Source organism: Dasypus novemcinctus, chromosome 6, assembly GCF_030445035.2.
Source record: "Dasypus novemcinctus isolate mDasNov1 chromosome 6, mDasNov1.1.hap2, whole genome shotgun sequence".
Lineage (NCBI taxonomy): Eukaryota > Metazoa > Chordata > Mammalia > Cingulata > Dasypodidae > Dasypus > Dasypus novemcinctus.
The window spans coordinates 102,528,890-102,548,542 of NC_080678.1; the positions used below are offsets into that span (position 1 = coordinate 102,528,890).

Here is a 19,653-nt window from a genome sequence, read left to right on the forward strand (position 1 = left end):
CTCCCCAGGGCTTCCCCCAGGACCTCCCAGGGGCCTCCTGCCACACAGGGACTCTTCTGTCCCCATGTGAAGAGCAGGCCCTGCAGATTCCAGCCAGATGCCCCCACACCTGTTCCCACACACCTGTCCACACACACCTGCTCACATACACCTACCCACGCACACCTGCCCACACACACCTGTCTATGCACACCTGCCCCCACATACCTGCCCACGCATACCTGCTCACATACACCTACCCATGCACACCTGCCCACACACACCTGTCTACACACACCTGCCCACACACAGCTGCCCACACATACCTCCTGCACACCTGCCCCCCCACCTACCCACAAATACCTGTCCACACACACCTGCCTACACACACCTGTTCACTGCTGTCACCCTGGGCTTTCTGAAGCAGAAAGTGATCTGGGTCCCAATAGCACCAGTGAAACAAAAAATTAACCTGTGGGCAAAATGCTGGGGTGGCCTCCTAGCTCAGGGCGCCCGTGAAAATGACAGACATTGGGTTTGTAAGGCAGGGCTGTTTGCTGCTGGCCTCTAGGCCTCTTCTGGTGGTGAAGGGAGGTGTAGTTGTTTCTCCATTTGAGCTCCATATTTTACTACTTGTTTGTAGTTGAAATGGTGTTTTATATCATTTTTTCCACCCAACAGAATTAAGGCAGCCGCAGGTGTGAAGATCATGGCAGTCAGAGTCAGCAGTGAGGACCACTGGGCGGTCCAGGAGGAAGTCGATAACGGCAGTGTGCAGACAAGTGCCGCCCTCACCTGCGTGGGCCATCGCCCCGACCTGCAGAGCAGGTAAGCGCCAAGACCCTCAAGGTACCTGAGCAGTGGTGGGGCTGGGGGTAGCTGCAAGAGCTGATAGCAAAATAGTGTGTGTATCAATCAAGCGTGCTCCCCATCGACCGCTCGTCAGCACAGAGCAGTCCCACGGCTTCTGCTCGGCTCCATTGTGGGACGTGCCTCTGAGGCTTTTATTCCTTAACCTCTCTATACACAAATGACCTCATTAGGGTGGCAGTCTCAAAAATTACCTCAGTCAACATTTTTCACTGCATGGGGTTTGATAATGGTATTTTAAACATTTTATTATTACCATTGTTGGCAGGAGCTGAAGACTAAAGTGGGGAAAATAGAAATGATTTTCGTGGCCAGGAGAAAATGGACTTTATTAATGGGCAAAACGAGGATGGCTGTAGCTCTTGGATAATTGCCCCTTAGTGGCTAGTACACGCCTGGGATTGGCACATGCTTAGACCAAACAGGTCTCCAGACTTCAGAAGGTTAAGTCGGGTGAACTTGGCATTGCAGGCAGGCAGCCTGTCTTCTCCAGCATAGACACCAGCCTTGGGGTTTCCGGGGCTGAGCTCACCTGGGCGGCAGAGAGGCCATTGCTAGGAATCTTGCATCAGGAAGCCCAACAGGTAGCGAGTGCTCTCTCCCCTGTGGCCACGGTCTTAGCCCCCAGGCTCTCTGCCTCCATATCCTCTCCTTTGACTGAGCTCCCTTGTCTATGGGGCAGGTCAGTGCTTTGACCAGAATGCCACTCTGACCTGCCCTCCCCACTCTGGAGCCATCATTGATTCCACTGTCACCCAGGATGAGGGTGAAAATCCTCAGCTCCCGCCCGAGTCCCTCACAGGCCTGCCACGTAATGCTGTCTACTGCCCCTCGCATTCTCTGTTCCGCCTTCTCGAGTCTGTGCACAGTCCTAGGTCTGCAGTGTTAGGCTGGGAGGAGGAACTCTATCGTTGTTTGCAGAATGAATGGGTGAGTGGGTGGGAGGAGCCTGAGACTGCCTGAAGGGCTCGGGCTTGCCTCTTCCAATGAGCTGTCTGATGAGCGCTACCTGTCCCTGGGTGGCCCCAGCGGGCCACGTTGGACTCTGTCTGCTTTTGAAGATGTCTTTTAAAGGGAGAGAAGTGACTCAGGCTGAGTGGCCCAAAGCCTTCTGTTAGAGAATTATCGATCAAGGCTCTGTGTGGCTCTTACTTGAAACTCAGTGTTCTGGTCATTGTCTTTTACGTCTGGTGACAGAGCTTTCAGTCTGCAACTTACTGGACCAGTGGTTTTCCTAGACCTTTGTATGTGCCTGCTGAACAGTTCCAAATCCTGAGTTGTTAATATGTGGCGAGAGCCTGGGGTTTTTATACTGGTCCAGGCACCTTCGGTCATAAGCAATAGAGTGCTGCTGGGTGTCAGCTGGCAGTCTGCCACACCCCTCGGGGGTTACAGTTTGATTCTCTGCTTTGCACAGGGGCTCTGTGTGTTTGTATCCCCGGTGGAAGATGTTCTCTTGGCTGCTGGGGTGGTTATCAGGTGGGCTTTGTTCAATTGATGCCATAAACTATTATACTAATAAAGTCCCAGCAAAACAGTGACCTTTAGCCTCTCTTGTAAATGGGAAGGTTCAGGAGTAGACTGGGACCAGGAACATGTGGACACAGATAATGAGGCAGTATCCTTAGTGCCTGTCTCCTTGTCTTTCCTCCAGGTTGCCTTTTGCTCAGGCTGACTCTTCCCTCCTGGTGGCACAATGGCTGCCAGCTGCTGTCAGCATCCATCCCACTGACTTAGGCACTTTAGGAATAAAGCTTCCCTTCTCAGACAGGCCATGCCTCATGTCCTAGGGCTCGTCGTCACTGGCTCTATTGGGGGTAGCTTGGATCACGTACCCACCCGGCACCAATTGCCGTAGCCAACCCTGGATGTAGAAGGTAGATTGGCTGCACCTGAATGACATGGACTTGGAGGGGAACAGAGGGATCCCAGGAAGAAGGATACTGGGGCGGAGGGAAACAGATGGCCCTGCAGCTGCCGTCGTCTAGCCGACTCCCCTCTTGTACTGGTGTGGTCTGAGGAGCTTATGCTGCCTCTTTGGCCTCAGCGAGGCTGTCTGGGTGTTTGCTGGTGGAATCCATGGCCTGTGCATAGGAAATTAATTTGTTGAAATCTTTGACTGATCACGTGGTAACATTTTAAGTGGAAAACAACACAGACCATGGTTGTCACTTTTGGTTTTGTGAGAATCCACTTTGCATTCTCTTTCAAAGAGCTAACAAAGGTTCCATGAGAACAAAAGTAGTTGTGTGAGGAGACTTCCAGAAGTATGAGACCCTCTCCCCTCCCAGTGTCCTCTTTCTCCTTCCCTTTCTTCACATCCAGTATCTGACCGCTCTTGGGCTGTAGGAAGGGCAGGGATTGTTGCTTTGGCATGATAATTTATGCTTATCCATTTCATAATCTAAATAAATAATTGCTTTTTTATACTTTTTGATGACTTGTGATATGAAATGAGGTGTGAAATACAGGCTCATGGCCGGGTCTCCCAGCTAACAAAGGGAATGTATGAATAGATTCCTAATGAAACATCCTGCGGAAACTTTAATCTCGGAATGGTGACAACCTTGGGTGGAATAATAGAATATAACATACAAACTGCCTGAAACACTGTGATAAGAATTAAAAACGTGTTGAACGTTAAGACCCAATAGAAAGACAGCCATGGCCTTGATTTAAAATATTTTTAATGATCTCTCATTGTGAGGAAAGTGAGTAATGAAGATAAAAACCAGGTGATAAAGGGTAGGGTTGCAAGAAGAGGAGGGAAGAGATTAGAAAAATAAGCAAATCTGGAAGTGTTCAGAACAGATAACAGCAAACCAGAAGAAATGAAAGCTAGATGATGGGCCATTTGCATGGAAGCCATGTGCCACCAGAGAGCTCGGGACACGGCTGTTCCTTGAATGATTTCTGTCTGGCTGTTGGAACCCAAACCTCAGAGCAAACAAGCTGCAACTTCTTATGTGGCTGGAAGCCATAATGCAGAGCACATTCTCATCTGAACATCAGCACGGACAGAGGAAGGGGAGTTTGTGCTTCCACATGGAAGAGCAAATTCCTGCAACAGGTTCCTGCAAAGAAATAGACACAGCTGCATTTTGTAACCCCGCTCAAAGTAAAATGGACATCAAAGTCAAAGTGACCAGAGTGTTGCCATATTTGAAAATCTGGATCTCATCTTTCTGTTTTTATTTGCATGCTTTCTTTCATAAAATATTATAAGTGACTGAGCAGAGGAAGGGATTACCATTTTAATTAACTCAACTAACCCATTGCTTTTTGTGAAACTTAACAGTTGAACATAAAAGCAAAAACCTGTGCTAATGTAAGAAAGTTGCAGTGTCAACTGTCGTTTTATGGATTTGTGAAACATGAGCAGGCTAAATCTTTCCTTTTGCTTAATGACTCTTATTCTAGTAGAAAAAAAAAAATGGGACCAGTTCACAGTTAGATACTTCTAACAGCTGCTCTGTTTCTGGAAGTAGGGAGAGTTTTTCTACTTGACTCAGTTTTACATTGGTTTCGTTCCTTCTGTAAACTGTTTTATTACGAGTAAAAGGTAGTACACCTGGGGCATTTTGGTATGTCTTTGAGAACAAGTTCGGGTGATTCTTTTGTCTATTCCTTATTTTATTTAAAAACCATATTATGCCTGTTAGGTTCCAGACACTATTTTAAGTCATTTAGAAAAATAAACTTTAAAAAGTCTAAAGTAAGAATCCTGTGAGGCAGTAACTGTTGTTATTCTCATTTAACAGATGGGCAAACTGAGGCACAAGCAGTTTAAGTGACTTGCTGAGGCCGCAGAGCCAGTAAGTGGCTGAAACCATCTGACTTCAGAGTTGACCCACTTCCCTACTGCCCTGGGCTGCCTCAGGTGGAGCTGCGATGCACGCCCATCGCGTCCTCCTCCTTCCTGTGCTTCCTCTCTCTGGCTCTTGCTGGACGGAAGAGCATGCCCACCGCACTGGCAGACCGCCTGGCATGTGGAAATATGGCTGCAGCTGGTTGAATGATGGCTCCCCAAAAGCTTCATGCCCATGTCCCCACCTGTGGACATGGATGTGACCTTATGTGGCAAAAAGGCCTTTGTGGGCATAATCAAGTTAAGGACCTCGGGATGAGACAATCCTGGGTGACCCATTGGGCCCTAAGGCCAACGACAGGCATCCTTATACGAGAGATGCCCAGAGAAGACAGTCAGGGGAGGGCTCGGAGGGGGACGGCCACAGTCAAGGAGGCCAGGGAGGCTGATGGCTACCCGGTGCTGGAGGATGCAGGAAGGGGGCTCTGCTGAGCTCCAAAGGAGCCTGGACCCTCCACCCAATTCCACACGCCCGGCCTCCGGAACTGTGAGGGCATAAATTTCTGATGTTTCAAGTCCAAGTCTGTGGTATTCTGTTACAGCAGTCGGTGGAAATGAATGCAGGAGCTTAGTGAGTACTTGTGGAATGTGTGAAGCAGGACTTGCCAAACCTGGCTGAACATCAGAGTAAAGGCCTGTGAGTCTTTAAAATGACACCCTCCTGGACCTTAGGTCCAGGGCCCCAGGTGGTGGTGGCACTTAAAACAGGCTCGAGAGTCGCTGGGAGGCAGGAATGAATGAAATGTTGCGGAAATTTCTATGAGAAATGAACAACACTATAAGAAAATAAAGATATTCCATCTTTAACAAATTGAGGATTTGAAAATAGGGATTTAGAAACACACAGTTCTTGGATTTCCAGTGCATTTGAACACGTGCTGTGCTCTGAGTACCAGCCACCACACTTCACGAGGGGTCTGACATTTAGAAAGACCCCAGGCCCCGGGCCTCTCTGTCATGGATGGCCCCATCTACGGGCCAGAGGTTGATTGTTTTAATTCATGCTCAAAAGCAGCCGCAGAGTTCTCCTACATGAAGCGGAGGACACTGCGTCCCCTCTACACTCAAAAGGCCAGCAGAAGAGAAGGAAAAAAGGAAATATTTGAAAAACATTGTCCCCTTTGTACCTCAAGATGACTCTGTTAGTGATAGGGGAGGGGCTGCTACTCAGAGGCACCCAGGCCATACAGTGGTGGAGGGCCAAACTGGGATTCGAACCCAGTCCTCAGGATCCTAGGACAGTGCCTGGTACATGTGGGTGCTTGTGGCAGTTTGGTGAGTCCCAAAAAGAGAAAGATTGTATTTTTAAACTATTCCTGTGGGTGTGATACTCTTTGATTGCATTAAATTCGGTTGAGGTCCCTTTGCTTAGATTGCTTGGTAAGATCACGTTAGGGCTTTCGATGGGACCACGGTAGTGGGCAGGATTTGTGTTGAGGCGCCGCCTTCTCGTGGGGCTGGTTAAAAGGGAGACAGAGCGCGAGACAGACTCAGGGAAAGGAAGCCACCACTTTTGACCCTGCCACGTGAGTGAGCACTAGAGGATCGCCTAAGCACGAAGTCCCTGAGAGGGTGGGCTCACGGGGCAGCTCAAGAGAAGCCGGTGAGCCGGGGAAGGCTGAGCCCACAGCAGGCATCGGCGGCATCTTTATTCGCCACATACTGGGACAACAGGGTCAACAGAGGCTGACTTGGGTGAGAAAGCACCTCTCACGGTGCCTCGGTTTGGACTTCCCATGGCCTTGGAACTGTAAGCTTTTACCCCAAATAGCTCCCCTTTATAAAAGCCAACCCATTACTGGGACTTTGCATCATCAGCCTTTTTGCAAATGAAAACAGCTCCCAACAGATAGCCAGTGAAGGATTCTAAGTCCAGCCCTCTCCTCTCAGCATGAGCCTTACCTCAAAAAGACGAGCAGTGCCCAAGGGAGACTTTGCCAAAGGCCAGTACTTTGGTGGGATTTGGGTGTGCCCCCAATTCCCAGTTTAAACCACATCACCTGAGACCTAGGAAGCTCAGGCACAATCACCACATTGCCAGTTTCTTGCACTGTGAGTCCTTGTAGAACTAGAAATAGAGAAGAGTTTCTCCTGGCAAACCCCAAGTGTCATTTCGCATCTGTCAGGCCCTCTCTTGCTGAGTGCAGATTTCATTTTGAATGTGGGATTTAACTTCTAGATCTCGTCACCTTGTGCAGACAGAAATCGAGCCAGAGCAAACTGGGAACTGTCTTTCTAAAGTTCTGCCAGCACCGTGATTTTAAACCTGAGTCCTCTCCCCAAATTTCTAATGGGCAGTTAGTAACACTAACCAAGGGTAATTTGCAGAGCTACTTCTTAAGAGGCGATGCCAATGAGAATGGCTCTTCATTGGATCTTTTATGGTGGCATTTGCTTTTCAGTAATTTTTAGAAATTTTATTATGACACCTGCCCATGGATCACCATCGTCAATCAGATTGTCCATTAAAAGTATGAACCTTCTTCTGATGCAGCACAAGTCTTTGAAAACGGACCTTTGAGTGCCTGCTTCCCTCCCCACCCCCACCTCCTTCCTCACAGTCTGCTGGAGAAACTTCTCCCTGATTTGAAAGCACTCATTTTCCCTCAGCCTGCCTCCAGCAGGGGCCAGTTCACGCGCTGGGCCTTTAAATTTCAAGAAAAGGTTCATTTAGTTTTCCTTCCCTTTATGGGTGAGAAGAAATCTTCTGAGTCTTTGAAAAGGACCCAGGTTTGATTTCACCCAGCCTGTGGCCAGCGTCCTGTGCTGCTCTGCACAGGTGAAGGCTCAATGGTCATCCACGTTGTGCTGTGTGCGAGGAGTTCCCATCCTTTCCCTGGACACGGTGTCTGGCAGCCGGATGCGGCCAGAAGGGGCGTGGAAGACCCTTGCCCCTGAAGATGCTCCTCGGTCCCGACCTTGCCCCCTTTTCCTCCCGATGTTCATTCTGACTTGTCCTCGAGCTCCAGGAGTGCAGACACTGCTTCTTTCCACACCCGGCGTCAGGGCCACTTTAGGGACCTGGTACAGATTGACTGAAAGAAGGAAGCAGTGGGGAGGAATGAGTGTGTTAGGGGCACCTGCTCTCCCCTGGGCTTCGCTTTCTCCTGCTAACGCTCCAGAAGGAGTGCTAGAGCGCCGGGTTGGGTGAGCATGGGTGCCACGTCCATTGGTAGCTGGTGGGTTTGACTTTCCAACCGCTGATAATTGGATCATCGCTCTGATGTGGTATGCAAGTGGTTTAAAAAAGGGGTCGCCTGGTGGGGGTGGTGGGTGGCGAGCGGGCCCTTTAGATAGGGTGGGCAGAGAAGGCTGCCAGAGGACATGCGGTTGGCTCTGCGAGGTGAGGAATAAGGAAGGCCAGGCATGCAAAGCCGGGGAGAGCTCTGTGGGCAGAGGGCATGGCGCGCAGGGCTCCCGGGCAGCCAGGGCCGCGCAGAACCATGGGGACCTGGCCGAGCTTGAGCGTCGCTGCCCAACAGTTGTCCTCATGCTGCGTCCTCTGCTCCCATCCCATGGTGTTTATGAAGTGCCTCCACCTGCCCAGCACTGTTCCAGGCACTGGGGTCTGCTGGGAATAAAGCCTGCAGGACTGTCATTACTCCCCTGGAACTCATGTTTTGGGGTGTGCGTGGGGGGTGGCAGGTCTCCAAAGAAAGAAATATAGAATAACCCATCAGGTGGTACTCAACACTAGTAAGAAGACTAAAGCAGGCGGGGGGACAGAGTGGCAGGGACGTTCTGTTTCAGACAGGGTCTTTGGGGTAGGGTCTTAGGGACAGGGCCTTGAGGGATGGATGTGAGGGTACGGGTCGGCTCGATGTGGGAGAGGACTCTTCCCCCAGGCCCCGGGGCAGCTGGCCCTGGTGGGCTCAGGCCTCAGCTCGGGGGCCAGTGAGGCTGGCATGGGGCGAGCGGGGGTGGGTGTAGAGGCCAGCTCAGAGAGGGGGCAGGGGGTTGGATTATTAAGGGCTTGCTAGCTCTGAAAGGGCTCTGGGTTCTATTTCAGGGCTGGTGGGCAGCTACTGCAGTGTTCTGCGTGGAAGCGGCATGCTGTACTTTATATTTTTAGAAGTGTGCTGGTTGCCAGGTAGAGAAGGGTCTGTAAGGAGGAAGGCTGGAAGCTGAGAGACCAGGTGGATAGACAGTCCTGGGGCTAGCTGAGACGAGACATGTCTTACTGCCTTGGTCACGGGATGCCCCCACGTTAATGATGATATAATGAGAAAAAGCATATACTGAAGCAAGCGGTGAACAGGCTGAGAATCAGAGGGCCTGGCTCTGTCCACTTTGGTGGAAGGGCCGGTGGGAAGGGGTGGGAACCTCAGGGGAGGCTGGGGTCAGAGCCCGAAGGAAGCGTGTTGGGCCATGTGCTCAGGAACATCTTGCTTTCTGTGGACATCCTCAGTGGAAATGGATGATGCGCTCAGATGTCCCCTCACCCCACCTCTCCCACGTGACCCCCTGTCATGGGCAGGAAAGTCCAGGGCTGGGAGAAGGCCATGCCCATTTTCAGGGCTGGAGGCTTCAGGGGTATAGATGGTGGTGGCCAGTGGCCTTGACCGGGTGTCTTACCTTTTGTGCCAGCCAGAGGTGGCTAGATCGAGAAATAAAGTGATCCAGGAGGCTAAAACCAGGATTTGGTCCCTGGTACTTCCAGGGATGTCTGCCTATTGTCTCGCTCTCTGGGCCTCTGCTCCACCCCGGTCTTGTAGAGATGGGGGCTTTAAAGCCCTGTTCCTGTGCTACGGAGACAGAGCCACTCCCGGGACACAGGCTCTTTGCTCCTGCCCTGCCTGGGATGTTGGCATGGAGCAGCGGATTGGCTGCTCCTTGGAGAATTAGTTCTCCAGATCCTGTAAGTGAGAGCAAGGTGCCGTCTCCATGGTAAGCCATGCTGGTTGTGCTCAGTCGGTGCATCTGTAGGCTTTTCTTTAATTGGAATATCACCACTCTGATCGCACAGGGAGTTTGGTGCCTGGAGAAAGCTGCCTTTTGTTGAGAGGCAATAGGTTGGTGGGCAAAGGGGATCCTTGAATATTTTCTCTGATATCCAAGGAGCATGACTTACCCTACCCATATTGCCTTGTCGTGGGTACCATAGTGTGACCTATTAATTATGAGCTTTGCCTTTGCCAGCTGGGGGTGCAGAGACTGAGAATTTCATTTCTGATGAATCAAGTTGCTTATTTAACAAGCAGTTCATTAGAAAGTATAAAAACTAACCAGGACTGGCTTCAGCCTTTAGCCACAGCTGCTGGGACTGCCAGGCTGCAGTGGAATCAGCGGGCTTTGACGTGTGTGCGTGTGATGTTCCGTGATCACTTGGTGCCAGGCAGGTTCCATGTGTCTCGGCATGAACTTGGCTCAGATTAATTTTCACCTTAGTGAGGACTGTTTTCCTTTCACAATTTGCTTTGGTTCCACAGAGTTCAGAGTTAGCTCATTTGGTTTAGGAATAGTCGAGAAAAGCCCTTGGAAATGAAAAGGCAAGTTGGCCAAGAAAAGTGGGAACCAGGAGGCATTTACTGGAGCATTTGCATCTGATTCTCAGTGAGTGATGGGCAGTGTTACAGGTTGGCTTTCGTTCCCCAGAAGACATAGTTAGGTACCAACTCATTGGAACCTGTGAATGGGACCCACCCTATTTGGAAATAGGGTCTTTGAAGAGGGGAGTAGTCAGGACGAGGCCAAACTGAGTCCAAAATGACAGGTGTCCTCATGGGAAAGGGGGAATTGGACACAGGAAGACAGAGAGAAGGAGACCATGTGGCAGCAGGGGCAGAGGTGGAAGAGAGCACCTGGTAACTGCCAGCAGCCAGAAGAGGCAAGGAAGGCTTCTTCCCTGCAGGTTTCAGAGGGAGCATGGCCTGAGGACACCTCCATTTCAGACTTCCGGCCCCCAGAACTGGGAGGTCATAAATTCCTATTGTTTAAAGCTGCCCAGTTTGTGATGCTTTGATATGGCAACCATGGGAAACCAAGGCAGGCGGGCACTTCATTACCTCAGAGGATGCCATGTGCTGCACCTCATTGTTGATGAGTCTTGGCCAGAAACCTTCGGGAATCAGCTGCCATAGGTAGCACCTTCAGAGATGCTTATTATGTATTTTATTTTATTTTATTTTATTTTTTCCTTGATTCCATTTATTGCTTTATTTCAGGGGAGACACATGCCTCCTCACAGCGCCCCCTACCCCATTTTCAATCCTAGCACTTTATTTTCACTACTTGTTGTTTTTTTTTGAAGGTTTTTAAAGTAACATTTATTTTTTTTCAAACTTTTTTTTATTGACTTTGTAATAATATTACATTAAAAATATATATGTGAGGTCCCATTCAACCCCACATCCCCACCCCACCTCTCTCCCCCCCAGCAACACTCATTCCCATCATCATGACACATCCATTGGATTTGGTAAGTACATCTTTGGGCACCTCTGCACCTCATAGTCAATGGTCCACATCATGGCCCATACTCTCCTCCATTCCATCCAGTGGGCCCTGTGAGGATTTACAATGTCCAGTGATTGCCTCTGAAGCGCCATCCAGTGTAGCTCCATGTCCCAAAGATGCCTCCACCTCTCATCTCTTCCTGCCTTTCCCCATACCCATCAGCCACCATGTCCACTTTTCCCAATCCAATGCCACCTCTTCTATGTGGACATTGGATTGGTTGTGTCCATTGCATCTCTATGTCACGAGGAGGCTCAGATTCCACATGGATGCTGGATGCAATCCTCCCACTTTCAGTTGTAATCACTCTAGGCTCCATGGTGTGGTGGTTGTCCTTCTTCAACTCCATCTTAGCTGAGTGTGGTGAGTCCAATAAATCAGATTGTAGGTGCTGGAGTCTGTTGAGGCTCAGGATCTGGCTATCACATTGTCAGTCCAGAGATTCAAATCCCCTAAATATATCTTAAACCCCAACATTAACTGCACCTCCAGCACATTAGCATGAAAGTCTTATGGAGGAAGATCCCATCTGAGTCCAGATTCATCACACATAAACACCATTTCCAAAGAGGGGCCATCTGACCTGGTTGTTAACCCCATCGGCCATGACCATAAATAATTGGAGATTTACAGGATTTAGACTCAGCGTGAAAATGACCACTTCCTTCCTTGGTTGTAAATGGCCATGTTGAGTGAGGCTCTCCCCCCGATGTCTGTTAGTGTCTTTGCTGTGAAATATTGCAGCCATCGAGACGATGCCAGGGTCTTGAGGAAAGAAGTTCTCTCAACACATGCTCTAAGTGGCTTTATTTCAGGAATGACACTTCTATCACCTCCCTCTTTGAAATGCTCTCCAGTTCATCCGGGATTTCTAGGCTTATAATCATAACTGACCATGCTGATGGTATCCTGAGCTAGACAAAGAAGGAGATGCGCTGTTTTGTATTTTCTGCATTCTCTATTCTACCCATGCCAAAGCTAGGTGTTTTGCTTGCAGTTCACTAGGAAATGCCACGTAGTTCTTTCTCGTTTTTCATTTTAGAAGACTTTCCAGAGTGCTAAACCCGAGGTATTTGTTGGGTGTGTTAGTTTCCTATGGCTGCTGTAATGAATCACCACAAACTTCGAGCTTAAAACAATTCAGAGTCATTCTTTTGTGGTTCTGGAAGTCAGAGGTCTGAAATCAGTCTCAGCAGGCTGAAGTGGAGGTGTTGGCAGGGCTGGGTCCTTCTGGAGCTCCAGGAGAGAGCCCGTTTGCTGTCCTTCCCCAGCTTTAGAGGCTGCCTGCACGGCTCCTCCGTCACATGGCAGGGCACGTGGTGGCATCTCCCAGTCTCTCCCTTCTCTTCTGGGTTCACTTGCTTTCAGCATCTTGTTTCCCTGGCTTTCTCTCCTTGAATTTCATTCTCTTACAAAGGACTCCAGTAAGAGGATAAGACCCACCCTGGGCCATACCTTACCTGAAGTGACCTCAACTAACGGTCCTGCTTACAATAGATTTACACCCAGAGGAGTGGATTAGCTTTAAGAACATGATTTTTTGGGGTACATACAGTTTCAAATTACCATACTCCACCCTCTGGACCCCAAAAGACATGGTCTTTCCATATGCAAATACATTGACCCATCACAGTATCCCCAAAGCCTTAAGTCATTCCGGTAAGAATACTAAGTACAAAGTCTCCTCAAAATCAGGTATAGGTGTGGTCTGTCCTGGGGCACAGTTTCCCTCCGGCTGTGGAGCTGTGAAACCTAGAGGACAAGTTATCTTCTTCCAATATACAAAGGAGGGACAGTCATAGGATAAACATTCCCATTCCCATAGGGAGAAACTGGAAGGACATCAGGGGTCACAGGTCCCAAACAATCCCAAAATCCTGATATTAGATTTCAAGTCTGAGAGTCATTTTTGGAATGATGTTTTGTCCTCCAAGCCTGATGAAGTGGCAGCCCCACCCTGTTCAAGGGCTTGTGCGAGAGCCATGCTCTTCCCAAACACTGGGGTAAAGGCTCCAACATCTTCAAGAATTGGGGTGGCAGCTGAGCTCTGGGCTCTACCCTCACCAAGCATTGTGATGGCAGGCAAATTCTCTGCAATCCTCCAAGCATCTGAGACCACTGGGGTGGTAACTCTTTTCCTGAACAAGGGAAGGCCCCCCCTCTCCAAGCTCCAGGGCATACTCATCCTTTCCAGTTTTTCTGCAGGGTGGAGTTTAGACATTTCCACCCTGGTTGCCAAGAAGCATGCCAGCTGTAGGATCCCACAGTTTCTAGAGTACAGTGCGTTCTTATTATCTGAAATAGCTATGTTCTATGAAGTTGCCACAAACATAAATTAGCAAATACTGACCCATGGCTTCTAGGGGAAATCCAGGGTTAGGTTCTTGTGTGCCTCTGTTCACAACATTTTTATCAGCTGGTCAATACAAACTTTTTTTAAATGTGTGTTTCTATTTAAAGACTCCTTATTTAAAATATATCATTGATTTATCAACTTTGAAACCACAGCCAACAGCACACGCCTAATAAACCCTATTTAATGCATGAACTTTCTCTGCAAGGCATGTCGCAGCCTTCTTGTGCTTAGGAACACTAGACAGCACTTCAGCACTACGCTTGGGGGTCACCAACAGTAAAATCACTAACAGAAAGTACAAAAATGTGATAGCTATGCCACTAAATTTATCATGAAAAGGACACTTGTTTATAGTAGGAGAGCTGAACAAGGAGGCGGGCGTCGCTATGTTCACCTGCAACTGGGAGCATGCGTGTCAGGTGACTCCAGGTATTTCCTGTTCTGCTCATGTCCACGGATGGCCGTGAAAGTGCTGCAAGCATCAGTTTTGGGTTACAAATAAACTTTGTGAGAAGATGAATAAAAAATACCTTTAAAGGTATGGTTGGTTAAGCTGAGGTCAGACTGGATTAGAGAGGACCCTGGCGTCCTCCTTGGAAGAGGAGGTTGTGGCACAGAGGTACAGGGAGCGAAGCAGCTGCGAGCCAAGGAACGCTGAGGCCTGCTGGCCAGCAGCCACTGGAGGCTGGTGCAGCCCTGCCTGCATGTTGATTTTAGACTTCCGGCTTCCAGAGCTGTGTGACGGTCAATTTCTGTCACTTAAAGCCCCTTCGGTTTTGGGTGCGCTGTCATGGCCAGCCCTAGGAAACTAAGACAGACGGCGGAGGCCCTGGGGGGAATTACAGCCGGGAATTGAATAGCAAGTGTCCATGAGGGGTTTGCAGCTTTGGAGAAGGACCTCAAATTGAGGTCCTTGGACTGAAGATCTGGGAGACGAGGGGCCATACAGTGGCCGTCAGGGGCTGGTGGGGCTGTAAGGGGCAGCCGGGACCAAGGCCCAGCTGGGACTGGGGACGGCAAGGAGGTGGGAGGCGGGGTGCAGGGAGAGGCTGGAGGGGCAGACTGGCTTCCCTGTCCTGCCCCTCGGGGGCAGCCCAGGGGAGGTCTCCCAGTGGCTTCGGGCACATCCTTCCTGCCCTTCTGGCTCAAACGAACCATCCGGGCTGGCGGCCCTGCTTGCGCTTCTCTCCCACCCTGCCCCCGTCGCCTGGGCAGCTTCGAGGGTCGCAGTGGAGACTTGGGCAGAGCCCGGCTGCCTGGGTCTTACCAGCCGTGGGATGCGGGTGGGTTCCTCGGCGCCTCGGGCCCTCGCCACTGCAGTGAGGCTCCGAGGGCTGCCCCACGGCCGTCCTCCTCCCCGACAGGCACGGGGTTTGTTTTCTGTTCTTTTTTAAAGTTATAGACTATTTTAAGCGTACTTACAAATGCAGAGGACATTGCAGCAAACATCCATCCATCACATAGCTTTGTCGTGATTTAGCTTTTTGCCAGATTTGCTGCAGGGCTTGAAAAATACAAGAACCAAAAGAAACAAAGGAAACTCCCCTGTCTCGTTCTCCCACCTGCCTCGACCCTGAATCACATGCTTATCACGGTTAGCAATGATCCGATAGACGGTGTGTTGGGCGTGTTTTCAGACTTCACATGAATGGGATCGTGTGGTAAGAGCCCTTCCGCAGCTCACCCCTTGTGCTCAGCGTGGCGTTTTCTAAGTTAATCTCTGTTGGTATGTGGCGCTAGTTCTTCTGTTCCCCTTGATGTGTAGTTATTCCATTCTACAGCTGTTCTGTGATTTACTTACTCTTCCGCTGATGGGTGAATGTTATTTAAATATTTTCCCCCACAGCTCTCCGTGCCCATTCTTGGACAAGTAATCTTGAGTAGATCCTCAGGGAAAGTGGCTTTCAAACTGGAGGTGAGAACCCATTAATGACAAGCATACCAAAAGGGAAATGGAATCACCCAGCGCAGAAGAGAAGGCACCGGCCCATGGCATGTGGGATGGGTTGATTGTGGCCTCCAAGAAGGCTGAACTCTGAACCCCACGTCTGCTGTTGTGGCCTTGTTTGGAGATAAAGTCTTTGTAGATGTCATCAAGTTAAGATGAGGCCACACTGGAGGAGGGTGGGCCCTAAGCCCAGGGCCTGGTGTCCTTGTAAGGGGAGGAGAGATACAGAGAGGAGGAGCCATGAGAAGTCGGGGCAGAGCACCAGCTGCACATCCAGGAGCCGGGGAGGTGTGGGAGGAGGGGAGCATGGCCCCCAGCACCCTGAATTGGGGTCTCTGGAACCGTGAGAGAATCAGCTTCTGCTGCTCAAGACACCCAGCTTATGGTCATCCGTTAGGGCAGCCCCAGGAAGCGACTACCGTGTACAGTACGGAAAAGTGCGATTTTGTAACGTTGTAGGGTCTTTGTGTGTGTGTGTTCTGAGCTGTCCCGAAAAATCTACTTATTACCATGGGTTGGAGTGAAACAATATGCTGCCGAAGTGCCAGGATCTTACTCAGCAATGGAATTCCTACATCCTTGCGTGTAAGTGTCATCAATTTTCTGTGTTGCCAAATCAGTCCTCAAAGTCGTTGTACCAACTGGTATGTCGCATTTGAGGTTAGAAAGTTTCTTAACTTTCTGAAAGGAGAGGATTTTTCCAGAAGCCTATCCTCGTATATCTCATTGTGAGTTGTTGTTCTTCTGACTTTATTTTATAGACATGCCTTTGGTGTTTTGTTTTCTTAGAGAAACACTCATCTTAATGACATGCTATTTAATTTCTCTGCTGTCAAGAGGCAGAATTAAGTTATTCCTTTTTTTTAAAAAAAGAATGATTTAAGTAGGAAATCATGAATGCAAAATGCTGTAGTTAAAAATCAGTAGATAAGCTGATGGATCATCTGTCACTTGGCTCTTGCAATAAAGGGAAAGAAAGTGATACTTAATCATTTTCAAAAAATAAAAACAATGATGATGGATTTGGTGTATTTTGATGCTGAATGACTCATTAGGGAAAACTGCTATTTTCCAGTTATTAAAGGAACTAGTACCTTCCATTTCCCCCTTGATCAGACAGGACAAATCAAAGAATTCTTTTTTTCAAGGGCATATGAGGTCCGTTTAAACTGTTTAAACATGTGAACAGTTGCTACTAATCGTTGACTCAACTGGAAATCCTATATCTAGGTGGCAAATCGGTGACCCACAAACCTGATTTGTTTGGACTACACATTGTTTATTTTTACCCCCTTCCTTTTGGTCTCACTTTGTAAAAATCAGGAGATACTACAAAGTGTGGCGATACTAGACGATCTGGCAGCATTGGGTTAGCATTTGTGAGTGACCACACTGGCTGCTCAGCTCAATAGACACCGTGCTCTTGTGCGCACTACAGTCTCCCATGCTCCCTATCGTGCCCCTGAAACTGGGGTTGGCTGGGTGCTGGCTGGTGTTTACCACCACGGATGTAGTGATGCTCTTCTCATAGGAAAGAAGTGTGTCTTGATATCACCATTTTTCAGCTCTGTGACTCTATGGGATTGAATGATGTGCCCCTCCCCACCCATCATGTCTACCTGGAACCTCAGAGCAGGACCCTCTTGACCCTCTGTGGAAATAGGGTCTCTGCAGGATTAAGGTGAGGGTGGAGACCCTGGATTAGGGGGCCCTGAGTTCCAGGAGTGTATCCTCAGGGGAGACAGAAGAGGACACAGAGACAGAGGAGAAGGCCATGTGGAACTGGGAGGGATGCAGCCACAGCTAGGGGACCCTGCAGGATGCGGCAATCCCCAGAAACAGGTGAGAGGCAGGGCACAGCTGCCCGTCAGTGCCTCCCGAAGGCACCACGGGCCCCTGCATTGGACCCCAGCCTCCACCTGTGAGTGCACAGGTTTCTGTTGTTTGAAGCCACCCAGTTTGGGGTCATTACTTACGGCCCCCCAGGAACCCAAGGCAGTACCCTTAGACATGCTATTAAGGTTCTTGTGCCTCAGTTTCCTCTTTTAATTTTTAAAAGTCTTTAAAACTGGGTGAATAATAGTACTCACCTTAAAGGGCTGTTGTGAGGATCAAAGAAGTTTAGATGTGTAAAGCATTTCAGCTGCACCTACAATAATTTAAATTATTGTATCAGCCATGCCTCTGTTGGGTGGGAAATGCAGACAAAGAGATGGAGTGTTTCAAGATACATGAGAAAGCATATTTCTTTGTAGGAACAAAGAATATTCTTCTATGTTTAAATAGGACAACAGAAGATTTCTAAGTTGAAAGAAACAACTAAGATACCCATGAGAAACAAAATTCAGGACACTCTGTGATACACAGAGAAGGCATATGCTGGAAAACTTAATGAATCCATTAAAGGGCTTAGGTTTCCAGCAGGCCTTCTGCCCACGCGCAGAGGAGCCGCTGCTGCCGCTGCACCTGCAGTCGTGGCTGACTCTGCACTTGGTCCCCCTCATGGAGGGAGCTGCTGGCCCCCCAAGCATCAGAGCCCCTCCTGGCCCCATGTTCTCCATTGCCTTGAGGAGAACTCCCTGGGACCCAGGGGAGAGGAGCTCGTGTAGAGCAGGGGTGCCGGGGCTGCAGGCAGAGAGCTGCGTTCCTGGCGCTCCTGGGCTCTGTAGGCCCTGGGAGCTGGTGACCCCAGACTCCGGGGATTCTGCTGCAAGCTGAGCTCTCCTGCCCCTCCCTGCAGGCTCACTGCGGGGATTAAATGGAGTAAAACAAAAAAGCAGCTTCTTCCCTTGGCAGAAATCCACCCCAAAGACGTGACTCCAGATGCAGCGCTTTTTGAAGATTTTTTCCTCTAAAATGGATTTTTTTTTTAAAAAAGCAGAGTTTACACAATTAGGGGAATGAACATGGACCCTTACAGAGCATTTCAAGTTGCATTTGGGTTTCTCCCCAGAAGCGCTTTCGGATTCCCCTTTTACCTCTGTCAAAGCCCTCAAGCAATAAAGCCATCACTGCGGGCGTCCTGGGTGGGGCGGGGCCCGGGCAGGTTGAAAAGGCTCCCGCCAGGGGCCTGCTGCGGGCCTGGTGTGCTGCCACTGCCTGAAGAGGGAAACTGGAAGGGGTTGTTTAAACTCATGTCAGCCGACACCGGCGGGGCTCGAGTTGGGATGGTTTTGTGGTTTGTCTGAACCTCTACAGGAAGGTAAAATGCCACCGTCATTTAGATGTATGGTCTTTGGAGTCAGCGCTGGGTTCCAATCCAGGCCCTGTCATTTAGTCATGGTGCGACCTTGGGTGATACAAGACCTCCATGACTCAGTTTCTCACCTGTGATCTGGGGAAAAGACTAATACCCACTTACTGTGGGGATTAAATGAGATGATTCACGTAAACTGTTGAGTTTGGTGTCTGGGGAATAATCTCTTCACAAAGGGAGGAGAAGTTTGGGAGCAAGGGCCCTGTGCGGCAGGGGACCCCACTGTGCCTGAGCCAAGCCCCTGGGAGGTGTGCCTCTCTGTGGCGTTTGATCAGCTAGTGTAAAGCCAGGCTGTCCTGTAAGTGGATCGGCGTTTCTGGCAGTCGAAATGCCTATCTTTGCATGGCATCTCTGGATGCTATTTTAAGTTTTGACAAATGCTGAGAGGATGGACGAAGCGGATCTGGGGGTCAGGGTTGGCCCCTGGTCTCCAGTCGGTACCCCTTAGACACTGGCCAACCACTCCCTGCAGTTCACGGGCAGGCCTCCAGTTTCTCCTTATCCCAGGACACGGTCGGATTCCCATTTGTCATCCTGATTCTCTGACATGCTGACCAGCTCCTCCACTCACCAGAGACCTTCCCTTCTGCGAGGGTCTATCGTGGAAAAAGCAGCGCCCGCCTTGGGTGGCGCTGCCTGCAGCACTTCCAGCCTCTCCTTCTCCAAGCAGAGCGTGGGCTTCTGTCCTTCCTTTCACTCACACACATCAGTCAATAGTTCTCGGAGCCTGAGGTGCGCAGAAGAGGGGGTCCCAGAGGTTCCAGGGTAGCCTGCCGTGGCCCAGCAGTGGCCAGGAGAAGGGCGCTGTGGGTGGAAACATTTATGGGCCGTGAGCTTTGAACTTGGTGCGGGGTGGGGTGGGGGCTCATGGGATGTCCTGTGTCTCCCGGGGCTCCACAGAGCCAGAGACCCTGCTGAGG

The 19,653-nt window shown here is 49.8% G+C and overlaps 1 pseudogene; it reads left to right on the forward strand.

The window, feature by feature from the left end:
- LOC101432720 (transmembrane protein 132B-like) overlaps positions 1–19,653 on the forward strand; it is a 253,068-nt pseudogene that overhangs the window by 58,185 nt on the left and 175,230 nt on the right.